At 39.1% G+C, this 18,253-nt stretch overlaps 1 long non-coding RNA gene across 1 annotated transcript in view; it reads left to right on the top strand.

Annotated features, from left to right (window-relative positions):
* Positions 1-17,994, top strand: part of LOC138909095 (uncharacterized) — a 45,207-nt gene extending 27,213 nt beyond the window's left edge. The window contains exon 2 of the long non-coding RNA XR_011415613.1: positions 17,783-17,994. This is a non-coding gene — a long non-coding RNA (uncharacterized lncRNA). The remainder of the gene's footprint in view (positions 1-17,782) is intronic.
* The last annotated feature ends 259 nt before the right edge of the window (positions 17,995-18,253 follow it).

Raw genomic sequence — 18,253 nt, forward strand, 5'->3', positions numbered from 1 at the left:
AGTGTAGTCACCAAGAGAGTGCGGCCGCACAATTTTTGTGCGACCGTAGGAGCTTTGATGTGCGGCCGCACTTGGAATTGTGCGGACCGCACATGGTGAGTTCAGAGAATGTACTATATAACTGACGCTTAGGTTATTATTTTATTTTTGGACCTGGGAGCTCGGTTTGTGATGATTTTTTATGGGTTTTTCAAGAAATTCATTGGGTAAGTGTTCTATAACCAAGTGTGATTATATTTCATAAATCCATGTCTATATTCATCATTTATTTCGGATTTAGATGGAAGAAATTGGAAGTTTTGTAAAATTTTCCAAAAACGAAAATTTAAGATTTTAAGGTCAATTTGACATCGGAATTTGATAATTTTAGTATGGTTGAACTCGTATCGGAATGGGTGATCGAATTTCGTAAAAATTATGCTGGATTCCGAGAGGTGGGTTCCGTATTGACTTTTGTTGACTTTTTAGGATAAATTTTTAAGTCGACGTCTTATTATCCGGAATTATTTTCGATGAATCTTAATGAACTTATACAATTAATTTGGTTAGATTTGAGTTGTCCGTAGATCAATTCAAGCAAGAAGGTAATTTTGAAATATCGGCCTAACTTAAAAAAGGTAAGTGTCATGCCTAACCTCGAGTGCGGAAATTACCCCTTAGGGATCGAGTCTTATGTGCCATCAGTGAAATGTGAAAAGTCATGTACGCGAGGTGACGAGTACGTACTCAGGCTTATATGTGCAAAATGTATTGAGTTAAAGTCTTGGGCAAAATGTATCTACTTGCCATGCCTCAATTCGCGTTCGTTGAGTTTATTTTTGTATGACAATTTGAGGTAATTATTACTTGTATAATTATGTGGATTTCGTGTATTTGATGATTTGATATTTCTTGGAATTTAATTTCATTATGAATTTTTCGTCTCAAATAATTAAGTAAGCTTAAGAAGAAGTGTTAATATAATTATCTAAATTTGGATTAATGAAGGCGTTGCCCTATGCTGACTGTTTTCTATCTCTGTTGATTGATTTTGAGGTTTTATATACGTTGTGTGGAGCCTTGGGCTATTTGTTGTGAAATTAATTGTATTTTATTATATCCTTGGAGTTGATTGTGGCCATTGGGCAAATTGTGATACAAATTGATTTTGTTACGTTGTCGTGATAATATTCCGTGTAAATTGTTGTGTTAATTGAGTTATTATTTTGAGGACATAAGGGTGGCATTTCATTGTTGATATTATGTGGGCATAAGGGAGGCATTTCACTGTTGTTATGTGTGTTAGGATATTATTTGGGCGGAGCGATAACGGTGGCTAATGGAGAGATAATGGTAGGTATAAGAGCGATTAGGGTGGGTATTGATATTGTCAGGACGGAGGGATAAGGGAGGCTATTATAGAAGTGATAAGGGTGGCTATAGGAGAGATAAGGGTGGTTACGGTCAGGGATGATATGTGATGATGTGGAGTGGTTGCATTGGTGATTTTATGTGATGTTGTGACTTTCCTTGTGTTTATTTTTATACCTTGTGCAATTTGTCTTGTTGTTGTTAAATTGATAATAATCTGATTTATGTGTAAATTAGGAGCTGGTGGCTATTGCCAGGCGGATTATGAAAACAAATGTGGGCACGAGGTGCCGTGAGTAAATAATGATGATATTGGCACGTGAATTATTCGTGCAGTTGAGATATGAAATGTGGGCACGATGTGCTGGGGAAAATATTATGGTTTTATTATTGGCACGTGAATTGTCCGTGTTGTTATGATATGAAAAATGGGTACGAGGTGCCGGAAAAATATGATGATTTAATTATGGGCACGAAGTGCCGTGAAAATATGAAAAGGGTTGAGACCCTTATTTTTATGATTATGAAATGAGGTGTCACATGGTGACTTTTAATTGAAAGAATTATATTCAAAATATTTATTTGAAAGGATTTTATTCAAAAAGTAGTATTTGAAGGAATTGTATGTGAAAAATATTTATGGAAGAAATTATATTTGGAAGAGATTTATTGAAAGAATTATATTTGAAAGATACCTATTTGAGGAAATTATGTTTGAAAGAGATTTATGGAAAGAATTATATTTGAAAGATATTTATTTGAAGGACTTGATTTAATTGGGTGTACTTGTATTTACTATTTGTTGAGTAATATTAATGGTGTTCTTGTTGCCCTGCTATACATATCACTGATTGATTTGTGTTGCCATTATTGTTATTGGTTTCCTATTATTTTATATACTATATTGCACAGGTTATTAGACTAGTGAGTATCTTCACTGCACCTCGTCTATACTCCACTGAAGTTAGTCTTGATACTTACTGGGTACCGACCATGGAGTACTCATACTACACTTTTGCACATTTTTGTGCAGAGCCAGGAAGATATCGAACTCGAACAGAGTTTGAGTGGGATCGCAAGGATTCAAGGTAGATCTGCTTGGTCGTCATAGTTTTCTTGGAGTCTTTCCATATTATTGTATTGTTATTTATTATTGAAGCAGTATTGAGTATTCGATCATTGAGATCACTTCATGTATTCAGTTAGAGTTCGTGACTCAGTATTACGAGTCTTGGGAGGTTGTTAAAATTGTAATTATTTCCGCTGTTAGTTTCTATTTTAAAAAAAATGGCTTGAGTTGTTATAAAATCGACTTACTTAGTCTTAGAGACTAAGTTCCATCACGACACCTATGGCGGGATTTTGGGTCGTTAAATATTGAAATCTTTGTTTAACAGAACTGAAAAGGAATAAAAGAAGTGACAAAATTAAGAAGAGACATTCATGGACAATGATATATTAATTTAATTTAATTTTTTTTTCTTTTTGATTTTGATTTTTTTTTGAATTTTAAAGATATAAGGGTTTTCATCGGAAAGTTAGACAATAAAGTAAAATATCCGGATCACACTCTGAGATAATCCGGATGCAGAAAGGATAGCAAGATTGGCTACCGAAACTCCCGTATGATGGGGAACTTTCAGGCTTGGCGACCGTTTTTCGGCTTTTCTTCTGTCTCGGCAATGGCTGCAATGACCTTTAGTGCCGGATCAAATTCCCCATCTCTCCATTTTTTATTCATCAAACCCTCTGAACCACTCTGAACGGCCTGTGATGTGGCCTTAAAGGCAGCATGACTCAAGATTTGGCCCGTTTTAAAATCATATTCGACCATCTCCCCAATTTTGATAGCCTCGGCGAATGGTCTACCCATAACAGACATCATGTTCTGGAAGTAGTCTGCCTCTTGGGCCTGTAGGAAAACCGTAACCAATTCTGCTTCGTCCATTGGAGGCTTTACCCTGGTGGCTTGCTCGTGGCATTTGACAGCATATTCACGGAAATTTTTCGCGATTTTCGTTTTCAAATTGGACAAAGCATTCTCTTTTTGGATTTTTTTTTTACTTTTTCTTTCTTTCTTTCTTTTTTAGTTGTTTTTCACTCTTTGTTTTTCTTTGTTATTTTGGTCACTCCTTTATCCGATAGGGATTGCCAACGTATCATGACGCTGCAAGAATAAGATCTTGCGTAGTTCGGGGAAAGATCAGGAATAAAGGAAATAAACTAACTCCTATTTTTGGATTTTAAATTTTTTCTTTTTCTTTTTTTTTTTAAAAATCCGAAAGAAAGACTTATAAAGAACAAATAAAATATTTTTGGATTTCGATTTTTTTGTTTTTTTTTTTGAGAATTTTTGAAATCAAAGACTTCTAAAGAAGAAAGGTTTTTTTTCTTGAAATTAGATTTATATTTTTTCGGAGAAATACTTCTAAAGGAGGAAAGAAAAATAAAAAAATATATGTTTTTGGATTTAGATTTGATTTTCTTTTTCGAATAAAGACTTCTAAAAAGAACGAAAATATTTTTAATTTTAAAATTTTATTTATTTGGGATTTTCTGAAGAAAGACTTCTAAAGAATGAATTAAAGAAAAATATTTTTGGATTCTTTAAAATTGGGGCCAGAACCGATGAGGTTTGCCTACGTATCTCACATCCGGTGAGAATCAGACCTGCGTAGTTCGGTAAGTTTTGACGCACAAGAAAATTGTAACGACCCGACCGGTTGTTTTGAGAGTTAGAGTCTCGAACCCCTATTAACTGCTTTCCCCATATCTATTTCTGCTATTATGACTTGCCGGGATGATTGGTTTTGAGTTTTGGGGTATTTTGGGACACTTAGTCCCTAAATGAGAGCTTAAGCCTTAGGATTTGGACTGTAGTCAAAACTACGTGAAGACAACTCTGGAATGGAATTTCGTCTGTTCTGTTAGCTCCGTTAGGTGATTTTGGGTTCAGGGCGTGTCCGAACTGTGTTTTGGAGGTCCGTAGCTCATTTAAGCTTGAAATGGCGAAAGTTAAATTTTGGAGTTTTGGGTCGGAAGTGGAATATTTGATATCGGGGTTGTTTTACGATTCTGGAAGTTGGAGTAGGTCTGTAATATTGATTATGATTTGTGCGAAAATTTGAGGTCAATCAGACGTGATTTGATAGGTTTCGGCATCGGTTGTAGAATTTTGAAGTTTCAAGTTCTTTAAGTTTGAATTGGAGGGTGATTCGTAATTTTACCATTGTTTGATGTGATTTGAGAGCTCGACTAAGTTCGTATGGTGTGTTAGGATTTGTTGGTATGTTTGGTCGACATCCCGGGGGCCTCGGGAGTGTTTCGGATCCTCAACGGGTCATTTTTGGACTTAGAGAAGTAGTAGATTTCTGGTGTTTATTGTAGAAAGCTCCTTCATCGCGTTCGCGAGAGGTGCCTCGCGATCGCATAGAGCATCTGGGAAAGGCAGCTAAGTTGTTCTTCACATTAGCGATGTTGTTCCCACATTCGCGAAGGTGTGTGACCTTAAGCCTACGCGTTCGCGATATGGTCCTCGCGTTCGCGTAGAGGAACGGGGCAGAGGAAGCTTCGGGCGTTAAGCCTACGCGTTCGCGAAGAGGTTCCCGCATTCACAAAGGGTCCGTCAGTGGAAGGTACGCATTCGCGAGAGTCTCCTCGCATTCGCGAAGGAGGAATTTTGGGCCAGTGGAAGATTGTTCATCGCGTTCGGGTTCGTGATGTCACGTTCATGAAGAAGAATGCACCTGGGCAGAATTTAAGGTTCAAAATCGAGGGTTGAGTTCATAACACAAAAATTTGATTGAGAGCTCGGTAGAAGGCAAAATTTGGAGAGATTTTCGGAGGATGTTTTTGGGTAATGATTCCTAACTCCTTTATGGTTATATTCTACTAATCTATGGTTGATTTCATCATTTAATATCGGATTTTGGGGATGAAATTAGGAAAAATTTGGAAGAACTTCTTCAACAAAGATTTCGAGCTTTGAAAGGAGATTTCTCGTTGGATTTAAGAAATTTTTATATGGTTAGACTCGTGAGTGAATGGGTGTTCGTATTTTGTGACTGTTACCTGATTCTGAGACGTGAGCCCCACGGGCAATTTTTGAGTTAATTTCGGAATTTTTGTTAAAGTGTTGATTTCATTAATTAGATGAGTCTATCATGGTTGTATTTATGATATGTAATTGCTTTTGGCTAGATTTGGGCCATTCGGAGCCGGATATTCGTGGGAAAGGCATTGTGACCGATTGATTTAGCTTGGTTCGAGGTAAGTGGCTTGCCTAACCTTGTATTGGGGACTTTTCCCTTAGGATGTTTGATATAAATTGATGTGTGGGCGCCGTGTATGTGAGGTGACGAGTACGTACACGGGCTATTATTGCAAAAATCCCGTCTTTCCTTTCTAAATCATAAACTGTTTTCCCTTTTTAAATTGTACTAATACGTTTAATTATTTAGCTTAGATTAGAGAAGCATGCTTACGTGTTTTAACTGCCTATTTGACATTCTGTGCGCCATGCTTAGTTAAGTCCCTACTTTCCTTATATGTGTTATGTATAAACTTTATAACTCGATGCCTTACCTGCCATTTCATCTTGCGTTGCATATTTAAATTGGGACTACGGACGTATTCCGGGAGATCCCACTGTCTTGCATATTTATTTTGGGACTACGGACGTATTCCGGGAGATACCCCTGTATTGCATATTTATTTTGGGACTACGGACATATTTCGGGAGATCCCCCAGCATTGCATATTTACTTTGGGACTACGGACGTATTCCGGGAGATCCCCTAGCACCGCATATTTACTTTTGGGACTACGGACATATTCCGGGTGATCCTCATGTACTGCATATTCATTCGGAACTACGGGACGGTATCCCGAGAGATTCCCCATTGTGTTTACCTTATTTTGAGACGAGGGCTCCTTTAACTGTTAAATTTTAGAGAATTTTTTTAACTGTGTTACTGTAAATTTTATTTATATCTTTTACTGTTTAATTTATTATATTTACTTCGGTAGGGCCTTGACCTGACCTCGTCACTACTCGATCGAGATTAGGCTTGGCACTTGCTGGGTACCATTGTGGTGTACTCATGCTACTCTCTGCACATGGCTTTTTTTCATGTGCAGATCTAGTTGCACCTTATCAGCCGCACTATCAGTGAGCCGGGATAGTTTTTGAGACTTCAAGGTATATCTGCTGCGTCCGCAGACCTCGGAGTCCCCTTCTACTCTTTCACATGTCCATTACCTTCTGTATTTTTCCTTGTTAGACTCCGATGTATAGAGATAGTAGATCTTTCCTTCTGTAGTTTGTAATTCACGATGTTCTAGGTTTTTGGGATTTGTTGTGTATTTTTGAATAGTTGGTTAAATTTATATTTTTATTTCATTATTCTGCAAAATATTAGGCTTACCTAGTTGTAGAGACTAGGTTCCGTTATGACGTCACACGGAGGGGAAATTGGGTCATGACAAGTTGGTATCAGAGCTCTAGGTTCATAGGTGTCGTGATTCACAAACCGGTTTATTAGAGTCTAGGGGATTGGTGCGGAGACGTCCGTACTTATCTTCGGGAGGCTATGTAACTATTAAGAACAATCATATTTCTTTGATCTCCTTGTCGTGCCAGTTATTGACATCAAAAAAATTCTAAAATTCTATTTTATTCTTTCTCACAGATGGTGAGGACCCGTACCGGGAGGACCGACGATCAGGCACCCGAGCCCCCTATCAGAGCCGTCAGAGGCCGGGGTTGAGGTGGAGGATGACCACACAGTGTTGCCCGAGCACCTGCGAGAACTGCGTCAGAGGAGTCCCCAGCAGCTCTAGCTGGAGGGCCAGCACCGGAGATCCCTATTTCTACTCCAGCCCTCCAGGAGACTTTAGCTCAGTTCATCAGCATGTTCAGCACTCTAGCTCAGGCTGGACTATTTTTGATAGCTCCAGCTACATCTCAGGTCGGGGGAGGTACATAGACTCTCGCAGCCCGCACTCCTGAGCAGAAGGTCAAGGTTAATCAGGCCCCAGAGTATATTCTTATGCCCCTAGTGGCTCCGGTTCAGCATGAGACCAGGGTAGCTGCTTCTGAGGCAGAGCAACTCAGACTGAGAGGTACAAGAAGTACCACCAACCTACTTTAAGTGGACTAGCTTCAGATGATGCTATGGGTTTTCTTGAGGAGTGTTATCGTATTCTTCGCACTATGGGCATTATGGAGACGAGTGGGATTTCTTTCACCGCTTTCCAGCTGAGGGGATGGGCATATCAGTGGTGGAGTGCCTATGAGCTAAGTAGTTTGGATGAGGCAGCCTCACTCACTTGGACTCAGTTTTCATAGATGTTCTTACGTGAGTATGTTCCTCAGATCCTCAGGGATGCTTGGTGCGTAGAGTTTGAGCAGCTACGTTAGGGTGCTATGACTGTGTCAGAGTATGCAGTCTATTTCAGTGAGTTAGCTCGCCATGCACCGGCTCTGGTTGCTATAGTTAAAGAGAGGGTTCGTCGCTTCATTGAGGGACTCCACCCCAGTATTTGGACCAGTATGGCCAGGGAGTTGGAGATGGACATCACTTATTAGCAGGCGGTGAGAATTGCCAGGAGAGTGGAGGGCATGTTCGCCCAGGACATAGAGGAGAGAGAGGCCAAGAGGTCTCGAGAGACTGGTCATTATTCAGGAGCTCGTGCACCAGCAGCACACAATGGTAGGGGTTTTGTGAGTCACCCTGTTGATTCATCTCTTCCAACAGCCAGCGGTATTCCAGCTCCTTCTAGACCTCAGGAGCCCTATTATGCACCGCCAGTATCCAGTATGCCTCCTACTTGAAGTGCTATTACCGGCCAGTCCAGCAGGCCAGGTACGAGTCAGTCTCAGCCGCCGCGTCCTCCGAGGGGTTGTTTTGAGTATGGTGACACTCGTCACATGGTTTGAGATTGCCCTAGAGCCAGGAAGGGTGCACCTCCACAGACTTATCAGCCTTCACATGCTCCACCAGGTCCTCTGGCCATTCTTCCATCCCCAGCTGCCACCCCACCTCCTCAGCCACCTCGAGGTGGAGGTCGGGGAGGTCGAGGTCGCCCTAGAGGGGGAGGCCAGGCCAGGTACTATATCCTTACATCCCGTTCGGAGGTCGTTGCTTTAGATTCAGTCATCACATGTATCGTCCCTATCTGTCATAGGGATGCATCAGCATTATTTAACCCAAGCTCTACATATTCATATGTGTCTTCTTATTTTGCTCCACATTTGGGGATATCTCGGGATTATTTGAGTTTCCCTATTTATGTATCTACTTCCGTGGGAGATTCTCTCATTGTGGACCATGGATATCGGTCGTGTTTGATTGCTCTTAGTGGTTTTGAGACCAGAGCTGATTTGTTATTATTCAGTATGGTAGATTTTGATATTATCTTGGGCATGGACTGGTTGTCACCCCATTATGCTATTCTTGATTGTCACGCTAAGACTGTGATGCTGGCTATGCCAGGCTTGTAGAGATTAAAGTGGAGAGGTACCTTAGAGTATACTCCCCGCATGGTCATTTCATTTCTTAAGGCTCAATGAATGGTTGAGAAGGGGTGTGATGCGTATTTGGCTTATGTGAGAGATGTCAGTATTGATACCCCTACAGTTGAGTCAGTTCCAGCAGTGAGGGATTTCCCTGATATGTTTCCCGCTGATCTTCCGCGTATGCCGCCCGATAGAGATATTGATTTCGGCAATGATTTGTTGCCGGGAACGCAGTCCATATCTATTCTTCCTTACCGTATGGCTCCTCCTGAGTTAAAGGAGTTGAAGGAGCAGGTGCAGGAGTTGCTTGATAAGGGTTTCATCAGGCCCAGTGTATCACCTTGGGGTGCTCCGGTCTTATTTGTGAAGAAGAAGGGTGGTTCTATGCATATTTGTATTGATTACCGGCAGTTGAACAAGGTTACAGTGAAGAACAGGTATCCTTTGCCTCGCATCGATGATTTATCTTTCAGTTACAGGGTGCCAGGGTGTTTTCCAAGATTGACTTGCGTTCAGGTTATCATCAGTTGAAGATTCAAGAACCGGATATCCCGAAGACTGCTTTCAGAACCAGATATGGTCACTATGAGTTTCTTGTCATGTCATTTGGGATGACCAATGCCCCAACAGTCTTTATGCATTTGATGCACAGTGTGTTCCAGCCTTATCTTGATTCCTTCGTCATTGTATTTATTGATGACATCCCGATATATTCCCGGTCTCGGGAAGATCATGAGCAGCACCTGAGGACCGTGCTTCAGACTTTAAGGGAAAAGAGGTTGTATGCAAAATTTTCTAAGTATAAATTCTAGCTTGATTTAGTGGCATTCTTGGGCCACATAGTGTCTTGTGATGGGATCAAGGTAGATCCGAAGAAGGTGGAGGCAGCGCAAAGTTGGCCTACACAGTCATCAGCTATGGAGATCCACAGTTTCCTTAGTTTGGAGGGGTATTACCGTCGCTTTGTGGAGGGATTTTCATCCATTGCAGCACCTATGACTAGGTTGACCCAGAAAGGTGCTCCGTTTAGGTGGACCGAGGAGTGTGAGGACAGCTTTCAGAAGCTCAAGGCAGCTTTGACTACAGCCCCAGTATTAGTATTGCCTACAGGTTCGGGGTCCTACACTGTCTATTGCGATGCATCGCAGATTGGTCTCGGTGCGGTGTTAATGCAGGACGGTAGGGTGATTGCCTACGCGTCCAGACAACTGAAGGTGCACAAAAAGAACTATCCTGTCCACGACCTTGAGTTAGCAGCTATTGTTCATGCCTTGAATATATGGGGACAATATTTGTATGGTGTTCCTTATGAGATTTACACCGATCATCGGAGTTTGCAGCATCTGTTTAAGCAGAAAGATCTTAACTTACATCAGCGGAGGTGGTTGGAGCTGCTTAAGAATTATGATATCACTATTTTGTACCACCTTGGGAAGCCAATGTGGTGGTCGATGCTTTGAGTCGCCGGGCAGAGAGGTTGGGGAGTTTGGCATATCTTCCGGCAGCTGAGAGGCCCTTAGACTTGGATGTTCAGGCTTTAGCCAGCTAGTTCGTAAGATTGGATATTTTAGAGCCTAGCTGGGTATTAGCTTGTGTGGTTGCTCGGTCTTCTCTTTATGACCGTATCATGGAGCGCCAGTATGATGATCCTCATCTTTTAGTTCTTTAGGACAGGATTCGGCGAGGTGATGCCAGAGATATGACTATTAGTGATGACGGTGTGATGAGGATATAAGGCCGAATATGTGTGCCAAATATATCTGGGCTTCGGGAGTTGATTCTTAAGGAGGCCCACAGCTTGCGGTACTCCATTCATCTCGGTGCCGCGAATATGTACCAGGATTTGAGACAACACTACTGGTGGAGAAGGATGAAGAACGATATAGTTGGGTTAGTGGCCAAGTGTCTCAACTGTCAGCAGGTCAAATATGAGCACTAGAGGCCGGGTGGATTACTTTAGAGGTTAGAGATCCCAGAGTGGAAGTGGGAGCGGATCACCATGGACTTTGTAGTTAGACTTCCACGGACTTTGAGAAAGTTCGATGTTATTTGGGTGATCGTGGATCGACTGACCAAGTCAGCTCATTTTATTCCAGTGTTAACCACTTATTCTTCTGAGAGGTTGGCTGAGATTTATATCAGAGAGATTGTCCACCTTCATGGTATTCCAGTATCCATCATTTCAGATAGAGGTACACGGGTTTGGAGAGCCGTACAGCAGGAGTTAGGTACTAGGGTGGAGCTGAGCACAGCCTTTCACTCTCAGACGGACGGGCAGTCCGAGCGCATGATTCAGATTCTTGAGCATATACTCCGTGCCTGTGTGATGGAGTTCGGAGGGTCATGGGACCAATATTTGCCACTTGCAGAGTTTGCTTACAACAACAGTTACCAATCCAGCATTCAGATGGCACCGTATGAGGCTTTGTACGGTAGGCGGTGCCGGTTCCCAGTGGGATGGTTTGAACTGGGCGAGACCCGATTGTTGGGTATAGACTTTGTCCAGGATGCCCAGGATAAGATGAAGGTGATTCAGGAGAGACTTCACACGGCCCAGTCCAAGCAGAAGAGTTATGCGGACCGGAAGGTTCATGATTTGGCATTTATGGTTGGTGAGCGGGTCTTGCTTCAGGTATCGCCTGTGATGGGCGTCATGAGGTTTGGGAAGAAGGGCAAGCTGAGCCCGAGGTTCATTGGTCCTTTTAAGATATTGTGGCGCGTTGAGGAGGTTTCTTATGAGCTTGACTTGCCTCACAGCCTAGCAGTAGTTCACCCGATATTCCACGTGTCTATGCTCTGGAAGTATCACGGTGATCCAACTCATGCATTGGATTTCAGCTCGGTCCAGTTGGACAATGATCTATCTTATGTTGAGGAGCCAGTGGCTATTTTAGACAGGCAGGTCAGAAAGTTAAGATCAAAGAACATTGCTTCCGTGAAGGTTCATTGGAGGGGACAGCCGGTCGATGAGGCAACTTGGGAGACTGAGCAAGATATACGCTACCATTATCCTCATCTTTTTACCACTTCAAGTATGTCTATATGCTCGTTCGAGGACGAATGATTGTTTTAAGAGGGAGAGGATGTAACGACCCGGTCGGTCGGTTTGAGAGTTAGAGCCCCGAACCCCTATTAACTGCTTTCCCTATATCTATTTCCGCTATTGTGACTTGCCGAGATGATTGGTTTTGAGTTTCGGAGTGTTTTGGGACACTTAGTCCCTAAATAAGAGCTTAAGCCTTAGGATTTGGACTGTAGTCGGAACTGTGTGAAGACGACTCCAGAATGGAATTCCATCGGTTCTGTTAGCTCCGTTAGGTGATTTTGGTTTAGGGGCGTGTTCGGATTGTGTTTTGGAGGTCCGAAGCTCATTTAGCCTTGAAATGGCAAAAGTTAAATTTTTGGAGTTTTGGGCCTGTAGTGGAATTTTTTATATCAGGGTCATTTTTCGATTCCGGAAGTTGGAGTAGGTCTGTAATGTTGATTATGACTTGTGCTCACTATTTGAGGTCAATCGGACGCGATTTGATAGGTTTCAGCATCGGTTGTAGAATTTTGCAAGTTTCAAGTTCTTTAAGTTTGAATTGGAGGGTGATTCATGATTTTAGCTTTGTTTGATGTGATTTGAGAGCTCGACTAAGTTCATATGGTATTTTAGGATTGGTTGGTATATTTGGTCGAGGTCACGGGGGCCTCGAGTGTGTTTCAGATGCTCAACGGGTCATTTTTGGACTTAGAGAAGTAGCAGATTCCTAGTGTTTTATTGCAGAAATATCCTTCATCGCATTCGCGAGAGGTACCTCGCAATCGTGTAGAGCATCTCGGAGAGGCATCTAAGTTGTTCTTCGCGTTCGCGATTTTGTTCCCGCATTCGAGAAGGTGTGGTACCTTAAGCCTATGCGTTCGCGATATGGTCCTCGCGTTCGCGTAGAGGAACGGGGCAGAGGAATCTTCGGGCATTAAGCCTACTCGTTCGCGAAGAAGTTCCCGTGTTCGCAAAGGGTCCGTCAGTGGAAGGTACGCATTCGCGAGAGTCTTCTCGCGTTCGCGAAGGAGGAATTTTGGGCCAGTGGAAGATTGTTCATCGCGTTCACGAACGTGATGTCGTGTTCGTGAAGAAGAATGCACCTGGGTAGAAATTTAAGGTTCAAAAACGAGGGTTGAGTTCATAATACAAAAATTTGATTGAGAGCTCGGTAGAAGGTGAAATTTGGAGAGATTTTCGGAGGAAGTTTTTGGGTAATGATTCCTAATTCCTTTATGGTTATATTCCACTAATCTATGGTTGATTTCATCATTTAATTTCGGATTTTGGGGTTGAAATTGGAAAAATTTTGGAAGAACTTCTTCAACAAAGATTTTGAGTTTTGAAAGGGGATTTGTGGTCGGATTGAGAAATTTTTATATGGTTAGACTCGTGAGTTAATGGGTGTTCGTATTTTGTGACTGTTACCTGATTCCGAGACGTGAGCTCCACGGGCGATGTTTGAGTTAATTTCGAAATTATTGTTAAAGTGTTGATTTCATTAATTAGATGAGTCTATCATGGTTGTATTTATGATATGTAATTGATTTTGGCTTAGATTTGGGCCATTCAGAGCCGAATATTCGTGGAAAAGGCATTGTGACCGATTGATTGAGCTTGGTTCAAGGTAAGTGGTTTGCCTAACCTTGTGTTGGGGATTTTTTCCTTAGGATGTTTGATGTAAATTGTACATACACGGGCTATTATTGCAAAAATCCCGTCTTTCCTTTCTAAATCATAAACCGTTTTCCCTTATTATATTGTACTAATACGTTTAATTATTTAGCTTAGATTAGAGAAGCATGCTTACGTGTTTTAACTGCCTATTTGACATTCTGCCTATTTCACCGACTTTGCAACTTGTCCGATCCTCGATCTAAAATTAGGGTATGACTCTAACAGAAAAGAAGCCACTCGAAGTGCACGCTTCCCAGAAGATTTAGAAGACTCAGAGAGAAGAATGGTTTTCGTAATAGTTTATATACAGTTCACAAAATATCAAAGCGGTAAAAAGCGGCATTTAGCACATTAAGCTTAAATACGTCAAACTCATATAATAAACAAAAGCCAAGTATAAAAGTCATCTAAGCTCGAATTCTGAACCCTGAACAAGAGATTTTGGGTTCTTGTTCCCCAGCAGAGTCGCCAGAGCTGCCACACCTCCTTTTTCCCGGGGGAATAGGGAGTTTTTTCCATTAAAGTGACATTGTTCGAAATGGGATTATTTATTTAATTCAGAGTCGCCACTTGGAATAATCATTATGATGTCCCAATTCACCGGTTCCTTTTAAAATCTCAAATCGATAAAATTGACTATTTATGGTCCGCGAACACAGAAGATTGGGTAAGGAATTCTGTTAATCCGTGAGAAGGTGTGAGGTACTCCCGAGTTCCATGGTTTTAGCACGGTTACTTAACAATCAATACTTGACCTAATTATCTGATTTTTTTTACGTTTTAATTATCTGATTTATTGCCTGTTTTAAACCTATAGTGCATTTTACCTTTGACCGCTTTTAATTATGTATTTAAACCGCTTTTTAGTATTTATGGAATTTATTTGAACAAGCTATTATGTCGTACACTTGTCGTTTTGATACACATTGCAAACCGTGCCACGTGAAACGCACCAACGGTTTACAACATATTTATTTTTTATTATTATTTAAAGTTATGGTCAAGTCACGTGAAACACGCACTTGAATTGGGGTTTACGTATCATGACTATGCCACGGAAACCGTACCCACATTCACGATAATTTATTATTAATCACGCCTAAAGCAAGCTACGATGTTCGAATATTATTCAATTACTAATTTTGAGATTATTGTAAGGTCATGAGGTATGGATATTGTTGTGGAGGAAATGAAGTAAGTTAATTATGAAAAAGTTGGCTAGTTTGAGAATGCTTATTTGTTTTTGGTCCTGGGAAACAATTAGCCCATAAATACGTTGGGGAAGTCCAATTAAAGTCTTACACCAATCATGGCCCAGACTAATCTTTTATAATTTTACTGCTAACTAATATTTTAAACTAGACTAAATTTATGGTAGGAATAGATAGATACGGGCAAAATTAATTTAGTCACTAAGATAGGAGATCAAAATAAAACTAAAGCATGCTAAAATGGAAAGTCATTACTTCATTGAATAAACAAGAAATGTAATAAATTAATGCATATTCATCAATAAGATTAATCATATGAACTACCAAAAAGGACAATAAATTAATCTTAACAAATACTCAACATGAGAACAAATTAATGTTAGCACACTCAGATGCAAACTCGATCATATCATACTCAAAGTTAAATTAAAGCATAGTGACCATTCAAATAGAAAGAGAAGTAAACCTTTGTATTGATGATTGTGGATTTAAATTACAACCATTCAATGATCGGATAGCTCTCAACTGGACCCTTCGGACCGCGGAAAACTCAAGCAGAAAATCTCAACTTGCAACCTCAATCGATCTTGCAAAACTGACGATTTGGTGGCTATTTTTGGAGATTTGTTTTTTTGAGGATAAAGATGACTCAAAAGTGGTCAAGGGCTGGTGCTTTGTGGTGGTGAAGATGCTGGTTTTTTCGATAGAAAGACGAAGAAAGAATGACACGAATAGAATTTTCCTTAGTGTTGAAGAAGCAAAAATATTTCTCTCCAAATCCCTCCCCTCTCTTTTTTTCTTTCTCTCCTCTTTTTTTTCTCCTCGCATTTCTCTTCTATTTATAGAAAAAATTTCGGAATATTTTCAGATTTCTTTTTATTATTTTATTTTTTTAATTAAAAATAATTCTCACTTCCCATTTTTCTTCTTTTTTAAACAAAAAATTCACCACTTTCCTTTACTTTTATTTTTTAATTTCTCACTTTTTTTATGTTTCTTTTTTTATCTTTCACTTATTTTACTTTTCTTTTTTTTAATTTCCACTCTCTTTTACTATTCTTTTTAAAATTTTCAGCTACCTTTACTTTTATTTTTTAATTACAACTTTCTTTTACTTTTTATTTTTTTAAAATTTCTACATTCTTATACTTTTATGTTTTTAATTTTTCACTTTCTTTTACCTTTTTATTAAATATTTCCACCTACTTTTACTTTTATTTTTTAATTCTATATTTCTACTTTTCCTATTTTGTTTTTTTAAACTCCCATCCGAAATTTTTTAAAAAATATTTAATTTTTAATTTCGGTTTTTTAAATTTATTTTATTTTAAAATAAAGAAAAAAAATAATACTAATAGTAATAATTAATCTTTTAAATTATTATTAATTTATATATATATATATATATATATATATATATATATATATATATATATATATATATATATATATATATATAAGTGTTACAAAGCTAAAAAATATATATTAAATTTCTAAAACTATTTACATAGTAGAAAATGATAAAAATTTAAATATAATAAAAAATTAGGTGCTCACAATTTTTTTCTTTCTCCGGTAATATTGTTGATAAACACATTCTTTTACTTTTGTCCGATTATGCGTGTGCTGCTTTCACTTAAAATGAAAGGGACAATGGATAGAAGACATGGAAGCACCTTTTACGATGAACTTATAAGTTTGTATTTACAGTCCAATTGAAATCAGAGTTGCGGCTCGTGGCTGCTGTTTTTTCCCTTCTTTTTCTATACTTCACTGTTATTATTTTTTTTTGCATCTTTCACTTGCTTGTTGCTACTGCTGCTTTGTTTACCCGAAAAATCAAATAATCGTTGAATTTGTATATGGTTCTAATGATATGTAGATTTCTTTGATCTGAATGTAATAATACACGTATTTGTTATGTGAAATAGAAATGATGAACGAAGATACTTAGTGAGCTTAGAAAGATAAATACCATGAATTCTTGATATCCTGGAGAAGATTCCTTCTATTACAATCTATCTTGCCTTTTATAGCCAAGGATCACTACTTTATCTATAATAACATAATAGAATAATATTACTAGTGGAGGACCCATGATGGTGTGTCTCCTCTTTAATTTCCGCCAAGATTCTCTCCTTTGGTGCGGTTGTAACAACTTTTTGTCTGTGAGCACGATACTGACTCGAGCTCGGTGTCGGATCGGAACCTCGGCCTTGGTTTCGAGCTTGGTGATCACTTTCGGGCATCGATGTTCGGGACCTGTATCGGTCGATGTTGCCTCGGTCGATTCGTACGCCCCGACGCTCGACGCCCCCATCTCGGAATTCGTTTGACCTCTCCATATAAATACCGCTTGACTGAGATGCCATCGACGATCGATCTCCATGATCGAGGACCGGTTTTAACCGTATACATGCTGTTTTCCTTCTTTTACTGTTTTTTCTTTGTCGAAAAAGCTGTGCATACTCGTTGCTACTGTTTTTTTCCCTTCTTTTTCTACTTCACTGTTGTGCTATGTTTTGCGTCTTTCACTTGCTTGCTGCTGCTACTGTTTTTTCATTCTTTTACCCAATTATGGCATAGGTACTCTGTCATATTTCTTATTATAGGAAAGTGTTTAGGACGTTAGATAAACATGTTCTATTTAGTACCATGAATATTAAATAAATCTGGACATTATTAAGTGATAACAAATTTGCTTGGAATGAAAATGTTTCCTGACCAACGATACTCTGCAAGTTCAATATTGTTGCTAAACCAACTCCAATTCTAAATGATCAAAAGAACCTTCACTTCTTATGACTTCTTATAACATAATGATATTTTGAGTAGGTTAAAAAATTTGGGATATTCGTATTTACAAAGGAAACTCTACCGAAAATTCTAGAAATTTAGAGAGTTAGAAAATTTCTGAGTTATCAAATTTGTCATTCAATTACTTTGTCATTCAATTATTTTTAAAAAATCTGTTTAATTATTTTTGATTGTCTTTTGTAGGTGCAACAATTGCCGATGAAAGCAGTGATGAAGACCTTACTTGAAAGTTTTTTGATTGTTGTTAGACTTTCTATTAGCATGTTCAAAGATATTTTAGTTTAGAATTTTTTATATGCAAACTCATCTATTTTGACTTTTGAATTGTTGACCAAACAATGTATTCATATTTTATTTTTGTATATGGATAAAGCTAGTTGGATATTTTAATTTTATTTCGTGGTTTATAAAAGTTATGGTGTATGAAATTACATTGCATAGGAAAATATTTCTCATTTTGCTTCCATAAATATCAAAAATGATAATTGTGGTATTGTTGCAATAGAGAATATAACCGTTCCAATAGACATAGAAATAATAACAGCAGCCCCTAATAATCATTGCAATATATTGCAATAGCCATTGCAATAGGATAATGATAATTGTTCCAATATATTACAAAACCGTTGCAATATATCATGAAAACCGTCACAA

Source organism: Nicotiana tomentosiformis, chromosome 4, assembly GCF_000390325.3.
Source record: "Nicotiana tomentosiformis chromosome 4, ASM39032v3, whole genome shotgun sequence".
Classification (NCBI taxonomy): domain Eukaryota; kingdom Viridiplantae; phylum Streptophyta; class Magnoliopsida; order Solanales; family Solanaceae; genus Nicotiana; species Nicotiana tomentosiformis.